General features: G+C 45.8%; 1 pseudogene across 1 annotated transcript; it reads left to right on the top strand.

Moving 5' to 3' along the window:
* The first annotated feature begins 9084 nt into the window (after positions 1 to 9084).
* LOC310892060 (zinc finger CCCH domain-containing protein 11A-like) lies at positions 9085 to 15170 on the top strand (annotated as a pseudogene). The gene is made up of 11 exons: positions 9085 to 9159; positions 9387 to 9506; positions 10289 to 10412; positions 10857 to 11060; positions 11587 to 11706; positions 12215 to 12295; positions 12712 to 12822; positions 13561 to 13623; positions 13882 to 13977; positions 14188 to 14253; positions 14767 to 15170. The product of its transcript is annotated as a zinc finger CCCH domain-containing protein 11A-like (transcript).
* The last annotated feature ends 3401 nt before the right edge of the window (positions 15171 to 18571 follow it).

The following is an 18571-nucleotide window of genomic DNA, read 5'->3' as shown; positions in this document are numbered from 1 at the left end:
GCAGCCCCCCACGCTCCTCCAGCATCCCAGCGTCCCTTGTGCGCTCCCGCCCGGCCTCAGGGGCTTCCGGAGGCGGCCCAGCAGGGGCGGCGGGAGCAGCGAGGCGGCGGCAGCCATGGCGTACCGCGGGCAGGACCAGAAGGTGCAGACGGTGATGGTGCAGCCCATCGTAGCCTTCCTGCGGCCGGGGAGCGACGGGGGAGCGGGTGGGGGGCGGCCCGGGCCTCAGGGGTCTCGGCCCGGACCTTGAGGCCTTGTCCCGGGGCCCTGGGGCCTCGTTGCAGGGTTTGAGGCCTTGTCTTGAGGCCTTGTCCCGGGCCTGGAGCTCTTGTCCCCGTGCTGAGCCCTTCACGCAGTGCCCCAGAACCTCATCTTCCGCTACCTGCAGAGCGTGAGTAGCGCGGGGAGAGGACGGGGAGGGGATGGGGATGGGGATTTGGAGGGGGTGGGGGGAGCGGGGAGGGTCCGGGGATCTCCCTCGCTGAGTTTTCGGCTCCCACCCGTTGCTCGGGGCAGGTTTGTGGGGAATGGAGAGCTGTGCGGCGTGCTGGTGGGTACAAGGAGCTGCTGCGCAGCCCGGCGTTTCCCCCTCGTGTTAACGGGAGTGGGATCGTGCAGCCGGGCGTGCAGGAGTGTTCCCTTGTGACTGGAAACGTGTCCTTCAGCAAACGTGTAGTATTCACCCAGTCATATAAGACTCTAAAATGTCAGACTGTTAATTGAAACTGCCCCTGAGAGTTGCTCCTTGGAGTTTTTGGGAGCTCTAGCGGCTATGGTTAGCGGGTATTTCTGAACACACGAGAGAGAACAAAACTGCTCGCGGTGTTTGTGTTCCAATTTACTCTCCTCCTTCGTTCTGCAGAGCTCGAGGATCCAGGTGTGGCTGAGCAAGTGAACGTGCGGATAGAAGGCTGCATCATCGTGAGTGTCAGCACGACCCCACGTTACATCGTTAGTTTGTTTTCCCTCATTCACAATCCTATTTTTTCTTGTCAAGAAAAACTAGCCCAAGGGAAAAAAGAAATCGTGCTTCTCTAACAATTAGTCTTCGTTGTCCAGCCTGGGTCAGCACAGCTGACGATGGTTCGTGTTGTTGCTGAACTAATTGCCACTGTTGCCGATTTCTAGGGCTTTGACGAGTACGTGAATTTGGCGCTGGACGACGCAGAGGAGATTCACTCCAAGGCAAAATCAAGGAAACAGCTGGGTGTGTCGTGTGTCTGTGCAACCCGAGTGACGCGCGGTCTGAAACCTGCCCGGGTGAGCCTTCTAGGTAGCAGCACTGAGACGTACCAACCGTGTGACGAGCCTTGCTGTTGAAGTTCAGTGAGCAATTCCTGGCTACATCTCTGTCCCTGATGATTTTTGAGCTGCTGATTTTGCTGGATGAAGGAGAATCTGTCCCTGCCTGAGACCAGTTCTGGTCTTTGAAACGTGTAATACCAGGCGGCCTGCACTCTGCATGATGGGCAAAACCCTGCTCAACCACACAAAACACTTTCTGAAAACACGAGATTATTCTCAGGTTCTGGGCTCTCTCTAATCCCCTCTTTCCCTTCTCTTTGCTGCAGGCTGGATCGTGTTAAAAGGGGACAACATCACTCTTCTACAGAGCGTTTCTAAGTAGAATTTGCCATCCTTAGAACAAAGGTGGCTGCCGTGCTGCGGAGTGACTGAGTGCCAGGGGAACGCGGCCCACTGGTAGATAGGAAGTTATTTGTAACTGGGGTTGCATGCTGAGGTCAAAAGTCTTTCCTTTGTGGGAGCGAGTTGTTTGTAGCTTGAAACAATACGTGATGTATTTCACAAATAGCCATTTTTCACATTAACTGTAAATGTAAACCACAAATCTGCCTGTTTTCAGTCTCTTCCTTCTGTGAATGGAGAAGGAGGAGAAATATAGAAGCGTGGGCTTTTCCTTTTGCTGTGGATCTGATAAGTTTCGATAACGCTATGTGCTTTCTTGACCATTACATCTGCGTTATGTGGCCAGGGTGGACTCGTTCAGGGCACGGAAGCCCCACACAGTCCTTGAGCTAGCAGGGTGCTAAGGAGGGTGTTGGAGATTTTGCATACAATTGCAGCCCTTTGTTGCTGCAGTGACAGGTTCCTCAGATTCTTTCTAAACAGGGTTTAGCTTGTTGAGAATCTTTTTGGGAGTGTTTATTGTGGATCAGTCAGTAAAAGTATCTTAGTGGGCCCGTGAGGGATTTGGGGCTGTGGTGCAGTAACCCAGTGTTTACAAGTGTTACTGCTATGCATGCTTGTCCAATAACGTCTCCAGATCAGAGAGTGAGAGCGGGCAACTGGTTTGGATTAAATCTGTCACTTCTTGCTGCTTTGGACAGAGCCTGTAGATTAAACCCTTGTGCTGTTCAATAAGCTGGGGTATCAGATGTGTCGGTTGGGTTTTTATCATTTGATTTATTTTTTTTATCCGTTTGGAGATCTGTCTTTTCTATTTAAGTTTCCCCAAGAGAGCTGAGTTGCTTGATGCATCGACCAAAGAGAAGTTCCCCGGCTGACTTGGGACAGCCAGTCCCCTCGTTTTTCTGATCACAAAAAAAAAAAAAAAAAAAAAGAAAAAGAAAAAAATCGAAGAAGAAAAATTTTGACTGTAACTGTAACTCAGAAACTAAGATTACCTAAATGGAGAGAAATGAATTTTGATGCACAGGCTGTGCTAGAAATCTGTTAATCAGCATTCAGTTTTTCAAAACTTCAATTTGTGTATCATCATCATGAAAATTAATAAATTCAAGGTGGGAGATCCTTTCCTGAAAGGGAAGGACAGAAATACGAGTCTTGCTGTGGGGCCTACCCAGCGCAGTTCTGCCATTCCGAGAAGTAATACGTCAGGAGTGTCACAGCAGACGTTCCCAGGAAGAAACCTTTGAGGGGCAGCGTGACACACTTGATTGGCTAAAGCAGCTTCAGCTGGACAGCCTGCTGCCGGGATGGGTAATTCTAAGTTGTGTTCAAGTTGCTGAGTTCCTTTCAGCATGTAGTAAAGATGTAACGTGCCGATGTCGTTTGGGAACAGGAGGCATTACGTGTCACCAGCAGTGGGCACGTAGGGAACAAAACAGTATCTTACGAGGTCCTCCACATCTGCCTTTCATTTTGTCCTTGGTTTGCCAGCTGGAGCTTTCAGGAGGTGAGGAAGGAGGCTGTCCCAGTGAATAGTTCAGGTGTTGCAGGGTATTTGTGATGCAGTGCTTGTAAAATTTACCTGCCCGCATCTCCTGTTACAGGCAGCCCCCCGTGGGCCCTGTGAGATGGGGAGCTGCTGCCCGGGGTTAGGCCCAAGGTGCCCTGTCAGGCCCAGGGCCGCCCTTCCCCTTCCCCTCGCCCTGCCCTTCCCTCCCGCTCCTCAGCCCTTGCTCAGGCCTTTTGGGCCGTCTGGCCGTCCGTCTGTCCATCCATCCGGCCGTCTGGCCGTCCATCTGGCCCTGTGTCCCTCCATCCCACCGCCCTGCCCCGTCCCTGCCGTCTCCCTAGGGAAGCAAAGAGTCCCTGGGCTGCCTTCAGGGGGGAGGTTCTGCTCAGGAAATTAAAGCTTCCCCCTTAACGGGCGCCTTGCGAGTTATTTTGAGTTCCAACCTTCTGCCTTCCTTTCGTAGCAGTGCCTCTGAGGGGTGCGCTGTAAGGTAGCCGTCATCTGGCGCGCTGCTCCTGCGTTTCCCAAAGGAACTGCCTTCGGGATCTGACTAACTCTGGATGCACGCGGTTGTCACCTTAATTTCTCCGTTAGTTTGCTGAAAACAACCCGCTTGGGTGACCTTTGTGTTTGTTTCTTCAAACTTGGATCGAGGAGGTCTCTGTTTCCTTATGTTGATGTTCACGACGAAAGTGCAGAAGGGATGCTTACTGTTGCCCGGGTCAGTCCTGTTGCCAGGATGGGAATGTTTAGCCTACCGGCCCTCTGGTGCTGTTAGGCTGCACTCGGAGTGTGAGCTCTGGGCCTTATTTGGAAAAGACTGCGTTATTTGAGTGTACAAACCCGAGATATTCTGCGGATAGGTGATTCTCAAACCACGTCAGAACCACCGCTGTGACGTGTGCTGGAGTCGGACGCGCGTTTGACTGATCAGGCGGAGCAGGTGAATTGAATTTGTTGCTGGATGGCGAGGTGTTCTGGGGGAAGAGCTAGTCTAAGGAAAACTTCCTCTTACTGCCCCTTCCCATCTCAAATGGCCACTGCCTGGGGAAATTGCTTCTTTATGACATTAACTACAACGTTACAGTGAGGATGAGGAATCATCATTACTCCCATAGTTATTTGCTGCCAGGCCGCAGCGTTGATTTCAGAGATTTAAAAAAAAAAACAACAGGAAAAAGAAAGGAAGTATGTATTCTTTCACATACTCTCTTTTCCCTGAGAGTAAATGTTGTAGCTTCAGCAGTACCCTTCCTCTGGAAACGATTCCCAGTGCCTGCTCAGACACTGGGGAGTAAAATGACAGAACAATGGAGGAGAGCCACCCGATATAAAGAAAGGAAAAAAGGGGTTATGGATGAAGGGAAAGCAACTACATAAAAAATTGGTGCTATCTAAAAATTGGTTAACGGTTTGGGACCTGCAGGTGCTGCCTACACGTGCGTGTGTTGCAGTCGTGCCTGTTGCCACTGCGCAAAATGGAGAGAGCTTCTTTGTCGAATGCAGCATGTTAAAGAATGCGCCATTGCCTGGAAGAAATGCACGGCCTTCCCTCGTGTGGGACTTCTTCCCCATTGATCTGTGGTTTACCTGAAGGTTTACCATAACCTACATAAGTTTCAAAAGCAAGCAAGCAACCAACCAAAAAACAACACCAACATTAAAGAGTGGCAAGGCAGATGCTCATCTGGGGACTCTGACTCATCGGTGACATCACCAAGCAAAGCATTGTGAGCGCTTCGGGTCGGGGCTGCTGTGGCGAGCCTCGCAGCCGGGAGGGAGAGCGGGTACGGTTCGCCTCTGGCGGGTCTGTGTCAGCCCTCTGCCCTGGTGGCTTCGTTAGCAGTGAGAGTTTGACTGCTGTGTTCCCAGCTTTCGCTTCTGCACCGACCGTGTGGCAGAGCCCGCAAGCTGCTTCCTCAGCTGGAAGAGGAAGAGGAGTGACCTCAACTGTGCCGAGGTAAAGCAGAACCGTTGAAAAGATTTGTCAAAGATGCGGCTGGTACCAGCGCAGCCGCTGCAGCTGCAGCAGGTCCTGGAGCATTGGAGAAGATAGAGAGGGGTTTCTTCGTGAAAAGAATGCTGTGAAAGTGTTTTCACGCCAGAAATTAGGAGAAGCGCCTCTGTTGTTTGGATATCCTCTATTGACCTGGCACACGGGCATTACAGCATACCTGGCACACTCTTTGTATTGTTTGTAAAAGAAAAAAAAAAAAAAGTGTTTTAGGGCAGGCCAAAAACCTGCCTTGGCACTTCCACATCGCAGCAGTGCTTGCAGGCCATGCATCCTGGATGCCAGGCAAGGATCTAAATCCGATGGTGCTGTTGGTAACGTGAAGTTCAGGAAGCACTTCTGGGTTTTTCTGCTCTTCCATGTGAATTTTTGCCCTGTGAAGGTGGTGTACTGAGCTCTTTTCTTACCAACAAATAGGTTTAAAAGCAGTTACAGCAAGGATGAGCTGTGTTAGCAGGAGGCTCTTCTGTGCTTTGACCATGGGAAGATGAATGGTTTACCTATGCACCGTTAAATATAATTTGACACCTAGCACACAACACTTGCAGCCTGTGGGGTGCTTTAACAAGCAGGTAAATCAGCGGAGACTGTTTTGCAGCAAGGCTGATGCTGGGTGATTAAAAAGCAGGGTCACAACAAGGAGAAAAAAAAAAAAAAAAGCTTTGGAGATCTTTTTTAAAATGAGACTGCTTTTTATGGCATTTAGGGCTGTGAGGTATCCTTGGTTTTTGCTTTCTTCCCATTCCTTAGACCAGATCCATTCATATCCTGAACAGCGTTCTGGGTCTGTTCAGGAAAATGGAAGGCAACAAGCAAAATGATGAGCTCCTTGGGCATTCAAAAGAGCTCAGTCTGGGAAAGATTTCAAGTCCAACTTCCATGCTAAGGAGCACCAGTAATTTTTAGAAGTAGATGCAGAGGAATCTGCATGGCACTAAGTGTGTTTCTGAAGGTGCTAAAGGTCAGAAGTGACGATTCCTCTCAATACTAAAGAAGAGAAGGAAACCTTGCACTTAACTACTGTTTTTATTCCCTTTGTCAAGCAGTCAAAACCAACAACTAATACGGGAACCCAACTTTTCCCGTCTTTACTTTAGATTTGGGAAAATTCCCTGCCAAAATAATACTTCCTGGAAAATTCACTAGTGTTTGTGTGAGTAAAAGGTTCCAACCTTTTATTATTAATTTGTAAGAACTATTTCATCCGCTTTTGTCCAGAAGAGTCAGAAATAATTTGCACAGAAATGTGCAGCATTTTAATGAAAGGCTTCAGAATCACTCTAATTTGAACTTTATCTGGTCTGGTTGCAGGTTTTATGACATTTAGTGTCTTAAAAAAAAAATCAAAATATCTGACTTCACATCAGAAAAAAAAAACCTGCTTGTGGCTAAATAAAATCTGTTGCAGCTCTGGTCATTGAAAAATCATTGGCTGTTAAATTGGACCTAAGTCATCTTTTCTAACCTTTCATGATCTTGCAGCAATGGATGATGATGGATATATGGATTAGGGAACAGCACGTGATGGCAAACCTGTGGTATTTGCTACAGCGCAGAAAGAAAACAAATTGCTTCCAAAAAATCAAACTAATTCAAAATTCTTGGTATCATGCAGCCATGCCACTGGCAAAGTGAGCATTGCCCTGCCTCTCAAAGCTTGCTGTATCCTTGATCTGCTGTCTTGCTGCTGTTAATTGATTGCAACTCTACGTGTCTGATCAGGGCTACGAGTTGTTCTCGATATGGATACCATACGACATATACTGTGCACGCTTGTGTGTATAGATATGTTTATCCTGTATGCATGTACATATTTGATCTGGATAGGCTGGAGCGATGGGCTGAGGTCAACTGTATGAAGTTCAACAAGGCCAAGTGCCGGGTCCTGCACCTGGGGCGCAACAACCCCAAGCAGAGCTACAGGCTGGGAGATGAGTGGCTGGAAAGCTGCCTGGCCGAGAAGGACCTGGGAGTGTTGGTTGACAGTCGGCTGAATATGAGCCAGCAGTGTGCCCAGGTGGCCAAGAAGGCCAACAGCATCCTGGCCTGTATAAGAAGCAGTGTGGCCAGCAGGTCTAGGGAAGTGATTGTCCCCCTGTACTCGGCTCTGGTGAGGCCGCACCTTGAGTACTGTGTTCAGTTTTGGGCCCCTCGCTACAGGAAGGACATGGACGTGCTCGAGCGAGTCCAGAGAAGGGCGACCAAGCTGGTGAGGGGTCTGGAGAACAAGTCTTACGAGGAGCGGCTGAGGGAGCTGGGCTTGTTCAGCCTGGAGAAGAGGAGGCTCAGGGGCGACCTTATCGCTCTCTACAGTTACCTTAAAGGAGGCTGTAAAGAGGTGGGGGTTGGTCTGTTCTCCTACGTGCCTGGTGACAGGACGAGGGGGAATGGGCGAAAGTTGCGACAGGGGAGTTTTAGGTTGGATGTTAGGAAGTACTTCTTTACCGAAAGGGTTATTAAGCATTGGAACGGGCTGCCCAGGGAGGTGGTGGAGTCACCATCCCTAGAGGTCTTTAAAAGACGTTTAGATGTAGAGCTTAGCGATATGGTTTAGTGGAGTACTTAGTGTTAGGTCGGAGGTTGGACTCGATGATCTTGAGGTCTCTTCCAACCTAGAAATCCGTGATACTGTGTGATACATATGTATGCATATTTGTGTGCTGGCCCCCAGATCACTCATGGTATAAAGCATTGGCCTCGAAGGCATACTCATCAAAATATTTGGTAGATCCTCCATTTTTTTCTAGTTCCCTCAAAATGAGAGAGTTTTTACGCGCTCTCTGTGTCAAAAAGGCAAAACTTCTGATTTCCACTGTCGCTCTCGCTAACTTTCTATCACTCACTCCTCGTGTGTGTGTCTAAACACATATGTGTGTATGCGTATGCACATTTGTGTATTTCTGTGCACTGTTGTGTTTTTTGCTGTACAGGTAATAAAGACGGGGAAAGGTTTTAGTGTTTTCTTAATAGGTGAAGAAATCTTGAAGACCAGAGATTGGAACATACTGAATTTTGAATTAAAAAAAAAAAAAAAAAAGTCAAATTTTCTGGCTGTGGAAGATGGAGCCTCATTTTTGCAGCCACTTTGAATCACGAGTTCATCTCTAAATGCACTGGGTTTTTTTGTTTTTGTTTTGTTTTGTGGTGTTTTTTTTTTTGGTTTTTATTTTTTGAAGAGCTAACTAACCCTGGCTGTCTCCAGTCTGAGAGAGTGTTCAGATGGACTTGCTTCCTCCATTAGTTATAAGCTGTTTAAAAGCACATCCTATGTTTGAATTGTGGATGAGAGGCTCCCTTGGCAAAGTGAGGAGGCAAATTCTTCCTACCCCTTTATCATTAATTCACGGATTCAGTGTTGGTTCGGCCTCCAGGAGAAGTTAACTGGAAGTCTTTGAAGATCGATAACTTTGCTGAGGTTGTCCAGGTAGGTGAACTCGAAGACCCACAGTGACTGGAACGTGCTATTTAATGCGTCATACTGCGTTCTGTAGAAGTTACTCGTAGCCATAGTTGATCATTGCCTTGCATGTATGATCAGGTGGTTTTTGAAGAAGTGACTCCCTTTTCAGGCTTCCGGATGTGCTCCAAGGCATATTATTGAGGACGTGGAAGAGAACACTTGCTGACAAAGCTCCTGGCAGCTTTACAGAACTTTAGTTTAATATTGTGTTAGTTCCCGTAACAGCTGATTTCAAGGCATTGCTCTCCTCAAGAGACTAATTTGATGAACAGAAGAAAGCTGGAAAAATGCTTGTTACTCATTATTTTTCACTTGTTGGTACTTTGTTTAGGGTTACTTTTAAAAAGAAGATTTCACTGATCACAAGCCAGTGGAAGACTTTCAGCCCAAGCAAGGGTGAAGACAGCTCTCTCCAAGAGCAGAGGAAGTCCCTGTGGAGAGAACCCGAGCTTGTTATCAGAACTTGTCGGCATGTCTAAACAAGGAGACGATTGCTACTTCTATTTCTATTCTACCTGTACCAAGGTATGGCTGGGTTTCTTTTGCTTTGCTTTGCTTTGTTTTTTTGTTGTTTTTTTTTTTTTTTTTCTTTTTTTTCAGGAAGGGGTAGAGTAGGAGGAGGAGGCACACTGGTCTTTGGTTAACGTGATAACCAGATAGATTCTGAATTCAATCGTAGCAACCTGAGGCAGTAGCATGGACGTTTTTGAGGCTGTACTATATTTTCCTTGTTGGTTTCCTTTTGGTTACAGGGAGACAACTGTTCCTTCCGCCACTGTGAAGCTGCTCTGGGGAACGAGACAGTCTGCACGCTGTGGCAGGAGGGTCGTTGTTTCAGGAATGTCTGCCGATTCAGACACATGGAAATCGATGTGAGTGCCTAAAGATGTGTTCTCAAAATAAATCAACAAAAGCATTTTTCAGTGCTGTAGGTGTGCTGATTGTGCTTTTGCAGGACAGAGTCCTTTGCTTTGGAATTACACTGGTTTCTGTTAGCAGGGGAGGGGGTGGGAGGAAGGAGAGGGAAATAAAATCAATGCCTTAGGTATGTCTTAGCAAGATTTTCTTTTATTAGACGCCGACAGTATTTTCTCAACAGATGCAGAATAACCGCTAACTAGACTGCTAAAACCTGCTGGAGCAGGGGGGTAATAAACAGGCTGTACTAGCCTCCTGAGAGCAGGCTTGATAATGATCTATCAGGTCTCTTGTGTCCCGGAGTCCTTCAGATAATGCTGTTCTAGCTGCCTGGGCTAGGAAGCAGTGGGGAAAGTTAAAGGTGCAGAAGAACGAAGTCTCCGAGAAGTAGTTCTGGATAGAGTTAACGTAGGCAATTTAAGATGTTCTTTTTCCCTCTGAATAATCCTAGTATAATCCTGGGTGTATTAGTTTAACCCACCCTAAACTGATGTCTGAGAGTGCCTGTCTTCTCAAACTGAATGATGACAAGGCTAAACGTGCATAGTGGTTACAGCTTCTGCAAACTTTGTGAATATGCCCGGAAATACTATACTTCCGTGATAAACTGACCTTTGGAATGATGTTTCAGCACTGTATTGTGACAGCCCTATCGCTGTCGTGACCTGGAACTGTGCATCTCTTTGCAAACCTTAGGTGCATGTTATCACGAGCTTGTCTTTCTTTCTGTCTTCAGAAAAAGCGCGCTGAGATTCCCTGCTACTGGGAGAAGCAGCCAGTAGGCTGTCAGAAAGCCAACTGTGCTTTTCATCACGCAAAGGGACGTTACATCGATGGCGTCTTCTTACCACCAAGCAAGAGTGAGTTTAGGTCCTTTTTCTTTAAGTATTGAAGAATTAATTTTGCATATTACTTAGTGGGTGCCAATAGTGTAGGAGACATCAGGTAACCGTTCATTTGTGAGTGCAGGAAAAGGTCTGCAGTCCTAGGTGGTCAGCTAAACCGAGTGTACTGCTGCTGTACTGCTGGTATTTGTTTTCTGCTTTCATGCTCAGCTTCTCTCTGCTTTGTGTGATATTTGCCTTGCAGTTTGCTTTCTGTTGTTTCGTCTTCTGCTGGGTGGCAGGGAGATGTGTTGTTGTTTGAAGGCAAGTCATTGTTCACGGTGTAAACAGTGGCGGGATGGGCAAAAGGAGATGCTGCATTCATTGCCTGTGCAGGTTATCTGCCTTAGCTACCATCTTCGTGCATTGTGGTCAAAGTTTTAAACTGCCATATTACTGATGATCCTCCTCTTCCTCTAGCTACACTGCCAAGTCCGCCTGAGTCCGCGGACGATGATTTGAAAGTGGCTCAGATGTCACTGCAGCAAAACAAACTTTCTGTCCAGTCCAATCCCTCTCCATAGCTAAGGCGGGTGATGAAAGTGGAAAACTCGGAAAATGTCCCAAGCCCTACACACCCTCCAGTTGTAATCAATGCTGCAGATGATGATGAAGATGATGATGGTGAGCATGGTTTGGTTCCTGGAAGGAATTTGTGCTGTAAATGATTGTGTAAGTCTTTGGTTCTTGGAAGGAATTTGTGCTGTAAATGAATGTATAAATCACAGATGACCTGAGGTCTGACTAGCGATAGGGCAGGCAGTCCGCTCAGGTCACTGGTGGCTTTGTCTGGCAGTCAGTGGACAGAACCTGAAATGTTGGAGGAAAGCTTAGAACCACTCTTGGCTTTAGCTGGTCTGTTGTGTAAAGCTCTATGTGAAACTAGGAAGGAAATTCCTTTTTTTTTGTCTGAAGAGTAATATGTTGTGTAGTAGTTAAAGCTGCAGAGAGAATCTAGAGTCCTAGATGTTTTGTCCTAGGGTAGTCTACTTACGAGTTCATCAGGTCAGTGTAGCTGTATTAAAAAAAAAAAAAAAACAAAAAAAAACCAACTTTTTTATAGGAACCATGGACTGAAGTGTCATTGCATGAGCTACATAATCACGAACAATCTGGCCTATGCATAACTGAATAGATTTTTCCCCTTCAGACCAGCTTTCTGCGGAAGGAGAAGAAACTAAAACTCCCGTCCAGCAACCAGCTGAGGAAGGCCAAAATGGATTACGGATGATTTCCACTCGGAAAGCCAGTGCTACTACTGCTAAACAAGGTATTCCAGCACCTGTAGTAGGATAAATCGGCAGGATAACTTGACAATTAACTCAAAAGCAATGTGGCGTAAAAACACAACAGAATGTAGGGGTGCTGAATGGACTCGGTTATTTCCATGATCTCATTTCTCCCTGATACCATCATGTGCCCATTGGGTCAGAAAGTTGAACTGCTTTTCTTTCCTTTTGGAGAACAAAACAGGGTCACAGCATGGAGTTTAAATGGCTGCACGTGCAGCCTGGCAACCACTGTTGAAAGCCATATCTAACGATAGAGGGATCTAATATCACGTAAATGGATTAAAATTAAAACTACAGTTTTTACCCTGAAGGGTGAAAGGAGGGGCAAAATGCCATTGATTCTATGGTTGTTTCACTTGTGAGGAGTGTTGACAGGCTTTATTCTAAATACTTCTGAAAGTTCCTGAGCACTAAGAAGCCTGAGGATCTGTGGTCCTCAGTGAGTGCCTCTAAGCCTTAGTCTCATTAACTGTTTTCTGTTTTCAGAGGACGGTCTGAATTTTGGAATAAAAACACTTGAAGAAATCAAATTGCAGAAAATGAAGGAAAAAACTAAGAGACACGGTGGTGAGTTAATATTCCCTGCTTCCTTACCCGGTTCACCTTCATCCTGTGTGATGATTTTTCTTTCAAAAAAAACCTCTTCCAGTAATACCGGGTAGCTGGCTATGCTTTGGTGAATCCAACTATTTTGCCAAAGAAGTGAAATTTGATTGGCTTCAGAATGGCAGGTGATGGTGGCTGGGAGCTGCTTGAGGGATAGACTTCCATGTTTAGCTGGGGGCATCGAGCAACCTGATTCTCAGCCAGCTGGTATTCTAGATGGGAATTCCAAGGGCAACCAGAGGCAAACTAGTCACCTCTCTTATTTGCATGCTCTGGTCACTGTATGTTTGACAGTAATGAATAATTAAAGTTTTTTGTTCTTCGTGATAGTTTTTTCTGTTTGGTAAACTTCCTTATGTTTTGCTTGCTCTGAGCAGAAGGTCCTTCAAGATCTTCTCTTCCTCCCGTCGATTCTATGATTTTTCCTGCTCCGGAAAAGGAAAATGTCCGGACAGTGGTGAGAACTGTGACACTGTCTACAGAGGAAGGTAATAATTCATGCTTTTGTTTTGATTTCATTACTCCTAAACTGGAAGGTTAAGCAAGAAGGAAGGCAATTCACCCCTGTTAGCCTCCTGGTGCTGCCGCCTTCTGTTCAAAACATGCTTTTATGCTGAAAGTCCCTGGTTGTACTGGAAAGCTTTGGTGCTCAGGTTAAGTGCAGTAGCAGGAGAAAGAAAAAAATGTGTCAGTATGCAAATAGGGGGATAACTGAAAAACAGGAGAGTAACGAGAAGAAAGAGCTCTAGAGGACAGTGCTATGTAAGAAGCAATTTCTGAAGCTTTAAAGAGGCTGACAGTGGCACGTGTGGACAGTAGTGCGATAGGAGTCTGTGTATAAATTATATTGTTTAGAGTTGTGCAAATTCCTTTGAAAGGGAAAGAAGTGAAGAAGTACTTCTACCCATAGACATTCACCTTAGAAAGGAATATTTCTCAGCATTTGTACCTAATAATATTCTGCTTGCTTATGCAGCTCTGTTCTGCACAAAGTATAGCTGTCAAGCAGACTCAGATTCATTCTCGACTACATTCAGCTGGAATTTGAGGCAAACACTGAGACTATGGATACTTTTTCTAAGTTAATTATAGTTGAAATATGAGTTTGTGTGGTTTAGCTGTCAAAACAGTGCCTTGCTGGGTTTTTTTTGGACATGGGCTAACAGTATACTATTTCTATTGGCTACTGGTTTCTATGAAATAGAAAAATTTTACTTTTGTTTTAGGGGAGGAACCTGTGGTTCGACTAGATCTTGCTGAGAAACAAGGAAAACGGAAAGCCTCCGTGGGTAAGAACTTTTTATGAGCTGTTATTTAGGTGCCGCCTTCTCTATATGACTGCATTGAAGAGTATTTTTGACGTATGAGAGGAAAATGCGTTGCAGTGGAGATCTGTGTTGACTGCAGAAATGGCAAAAAAACCATTTAGCAGCTGAAAGGCAATTTTATGAAAATATGCTTGAAAAATAGAAGCTTGTGGTTGACTGTTCTCAAATCTTCCTGCAAAGAAATGTTCTTAAAATATTCCTTGTTTTCTCTGTCTGAAGCTGATGTAAGCGCCCTTCCGGTGAAGCGCAGCCTTGCTGAAAGGCTGGGGAAGAAGGTGGAGGTTCCGGGAAATGCTGACAAAGCACCAAAGAGAGGTACAGCTACTAAACAGGCATCTGGATGTGATTCACGGGTTTTGTAGTTAGGCTTTCTGTTTGTCCTTTTCCTGCGATGTTTCTTTTTGCATGTTGGCTGAGGTCTTAATCACCGGGATTCAAAGTTACCTTTCCTGCCTTGTTTTTGAATGTGAACACAAAGTTGACGTTTATGCAGCCTCCCTAATTTGGTCTTTTTCTGTTTTGCAGTTCAAGTTCCCAAGTCTGTGAAGGAGAGGCTAGGATTACCTTCTCAACGGACTAGTACTGCGAAAGGTAACAACTGGCTATTAAATATACTTTCTCCTTCTTCCTTTCCGTGAACTTAGACCGTTTTCATACAGCCCTAAAAAGGAATTCAAATGAAAACAAAGAACTGATTCCTCTTGCTCGAGTGCTGAAGCTCTTCTGACAGCCACTATCAGAAATCTGGCTCTAGGTGTGTGTTTATTTTCCGCTTGTGCCTTGTCAAGGTTTTAAGCTGCTTCTGTGAACCATCATATACAATTAGAATAGAGCCACTGCCGGGAGCAGGAATTTGAAATGCAGTCTGAAAAAGTAATCAAGTAAACTAGCATTTCTGTGTAGCAACTCTCTCTGGATAGGGCTGGTCTTCAAAATACAACAAGTGGCTCAGAGGAGGAGGAGAATGTTAGGCTATTGTCCTAAGATGCGTTATTGGGAACGCTCAGGCTTAGTTTTCCTTAGTACTGTGACAAATTTTGGAGACTTAAACTATTGTTGGACTCTCTTTAAATGTTGGCGCTTCTCATTTCTTGATGATGACAGGGAAGGCTGCTAAGCCAAAGGGAGAGGTCCATGTGAAAACACTGGAGGAAATCCGTCGTGAGAGAGCTCTTCAGAGACGAGAATGTCAAGCCAAAGCCCAGGCTGAATGGCATGGTAAAACCAAAGATCCCAGCGCAGGGGCAAAAATTGAGGGTGAGCCCAAGAAGCAGAGCGTGCTCACTCTTTCCGGGCCCAGCAAAGTGCAGTCGAAGGAGCCGGCAGGTAAAGCCAAGCCAGAAGGAGAAGTGCGTGTTAAAACCCTGGAAGAAATAAAGCGCGAGAAAGCTCTGCGGATGCAGCAGAGTGGAGAAAATGTGCCAGCTCCCCCAGCACAACCTGGACCTGCCCCAGCCGGGCAGAAATCGTTATGGAACACAAAGCTATCAGGTAATAAGATGCTTTAATACCTGCCCCGGTGAGGTGCTTCCCATATTGAGCAAGTTCCGTTTGCTCAGGATCTGCTTTGCTTTTTCCTTCAATGCAGAGGATAAAAGAGTTTAAGGCTGCAAAGTTCAAAGGCAAAGACGGGCCAGAACATGCAACCATGTCTGTTTTCGTTAATTACGTGATGGTATTCTGTATTTCCCACTAGAAAATTAACACATTGAGGGGCTTTTTAGTCTAATTTTGGTATTCTGTTTTTTTCTGCCATCTGTTTATGGTATGAAGTCCTCCCTGCGTTGAGTTCAAGTTCACCTTCCTCTTTGGCATGTGTTGCTTAACTTGACACGTGTATGTGTTTGTAAAGCATGCATCAGCGTCTTAATGTGGGGGGCCAGTTTCTGTCAAAAATGACAGAGGATCAAAGGCCTCGTTGTTAAGATTATATCAACTTTGTAAAATGAGATTGTGTGAGGGAGATAAGGAGGGCTTAAAGGCTGCATGCACTGCACATTGTAGCCTTTCTCTCTGTCTCATGGGACACGAGGAAATAAACACACAAAGAAAACAAGTACCCAGCTTTCTTTCGTTTCTTCTCCTGCCAGCCAGATGTTAGGTCAGGAATGGGAGACTAGAATATGACTCTACAAATTTGGATTTTGTAGAACAACTTAATAGATTTTGTGGGACATCACTGCAGGGGAGAGGAAGCTGGTACAACAGTTGCATACACTCTCTTGTCTTACTATACCTGCTGCTTTTCCTTTCCTAGAGGGAGCAAGACTTTAAATACAAAAGCTGTCAACATTTGTGAATCTTACTAGACTTCATACAACGTCTTAGAGTATTGCTTGCACTTGGGATCGCTCTGTGTCTGAGTTTCCCTCGTCCTGGATTATGATTTACTGTAGCTATTCAGTTCCTTTGTTCCTTTGTATGGATTGTTGGTAGACGGAGTTTACTATGTGGAAGATATTGCTGAGAATCCAGGCAATGGCAGTGTAATTCTGCTGGCCAAATACAGTTAACTGTGTAGACGGGCCGTGGAAATGAGGAAGAGAACGTGGATTTTTCATGAGGCAGAGCAAGACTGTATCAGTTCTCTCTTCCTTTTACTCTAGCCAACTTTAACATGTTTGCGAAGCCTTGGGATGGGAAAGTCGCTTCCCCCAAGAAGAAGGCACTGAAACGTAAGGCACCTGGCAGTTTTCCCTCTGCTGTAGCAGCTGTGAAGCCACGGACTGCCTCTGACGCTGACACAATGGGACCTCCAGCCAAAAAAGCAGCTATGGTAAGGACAGGGGCTAATGCAGAAATGGATCCCTTGTAAAATTTACACCCTCCTCTAGGAGAAAAGATGGAAAACTCAAAAGTTCTACAGGCTTTCTGTTTCCTTTTAAATCCAGTAGCTGCCTACAGAATTCTTGTAGTACCCTTCCATATTTATTAGATTAATGGCACTATTTACTTAGTCCTCTGTGATTCTGTGATTTCTCTGGTGTGGAGGATTTTGTCCATTAATGCTGTGTTCTTAAAAGACACAAGATCATTAGTAACCTCCAAGTGAATATTAACTTTCTTCAGGAGCACCTTGGTTTTGTATTTTGGCTAAGGCTCCGCAATGCCAGAGGAGAAGCAGCATGGAGGAAAAAGCTAGTAAGGAATCTTTTACCCATGAGTCCTAAACGCTGTTTTGCTGCTTTCTAGGCTGTTCCAGCCACGCTGGAGCACGTCCCAGCCACCAGACTTGAAGAAAATCCCCAAAACAGGTGATGACCACAACTTGTTCTTTTTCTCAATCGGTGTATATCCCCAGTGAAACATAAGTTCTGTCACACGTGGGGAAAAAAGGAGGGTTCTGAGATAATTAAAGCCCAAATCCATCAGAGGAATAAGACACGTGAAATGACTTTCTAGCAGCTAGCAGGAATGCTTAATTAGACTTACTTTCTTTAAATGCTGCAAGTCGGTACAGCTTTCCAGTGACTTCTTGCTCTGTCTGAATACCTAAATGAGGATGAGGTGAAGTTCTCCTACTTCCTCGTGAGGTGATAAATGATGAGTAGTGTCCTCTGCCTTTTGGTCCTCAAGAAAGCCACCCGAACAAACATACAAGGTGACAAGAGTGCAGGGAGAGCAGAGGGAAGTGATGGCTGCAGATCAGCTTCCTGTAGTGGGGAGCAAACTCTGCTGAGTGTGCCGTGGGAAAAATGACTAACTTAGCAAACAGATATTTGCAGATGGAGACTTCTTAACATTTTTACAGGAAAATTAAGCAAGGTGGCAAAGTGCCTCTTGCTACAACAATTGAACCATCTTTGCTAGACTCCAGGTGCTCTGGCTTCACAGAGAAACCCCCAAACTGAAAAATGTACCTGCTAATATATTGGGCTCTAAATGTCGCCCTGGGTTAATTGAATAACAATCCCTGGGTAAGATTGAAGTGCAGGAGGGGTTGGCTGCGGTTTTAAGAGCCGGTTTGCAGAAAAGGGATTTCCCGTTAAGAAATGGCATATACTGATTGTTCTCTTCCTTGCTCTGCCAAGACCTGAAGCACATCTTGGAAGCCAGGCAGAATCTGTGGAGCCAATGGAGTTCTCAAGCTCGACTTCAGCTTCTTCCCAGCTAGAAGAAGCAAGGACACGCCGGCTGAGTTCCACAGGCAACGCGCCCGTATCTGTAGACGAGGATTTAGAGACGCTACTTTGGGAACTCTCAGACGGCATACTGGAAGCCGAGCTCGACTTGGACCCAGGGAAGGATGAGGATGACCTCCTCCTTGAGCTTTCCAAGATGATTGATGATTGAACTGCATAGTCCTATGGTATATTAAAAAAAAAAACAAAAACAAAAAAAAAACCAACTCTTCTTCTTGTTGGATACCCCGAGGTGATCCTTTTTCTAACTGAGGCTTTGCAATGAGACTTAAAGCACAGTTGGAACTGGTAGAAATTGGCAGGATCTGCACTCAGTTGTCCTAAGTTTCCCTGCTGGTCAGAGTTAAGGTCTTGTGCATGGTTCCGTAACTATAGGTGGCTACCTTTGATATCAAGAGGACAAAGCACTTGTTTCTTTTGGCACAGAAAGATGTCCATCGGCACGCTGTGGTGGCTGTGAATTGACGTAGTGATGGAGCGATGCTCTGAAGGCTTAAACGGAAAGCTTCTTCCTTCCGCCCCCCCTTGGCACAGCTCGATGTTGGGCACATTGTGAAGCCTGGGTGTTCTGATTTCTCGGACAGTTGATACCCAAATCCCGGAGTTACTATGTCAACTCTTGACTTTTATTTGTGTATGCCATTGTTTTGACTGTAATCTTTTCAGATGATGAAGCTGTAGGGGCGGGAGGGAGCAGAATAATTATTCTAGCGTTGTGGACCAAACATGCTGCCAGGAGTGGTGGTGGTGGGGTCAGCCCACCCGGC

The sequence above is a fragment of the Anser anser genome (genome assembly GCF_964211835.1).
Source record: "Anser anser genome assembly, contig: HAP1_SCAFFOLD_125, whole genome shotgun sequence".
Classification (NCBI taxonomy): Eukaryota; Metazoa; Chordata; class Aves; order Anseriformes; family Anatidae; genus Anser; species Anser anser.
Note: the sequence above shows the minus strand (reverse complement) of the source record. Positions and strands in the feature narration are given on the sequence as shown.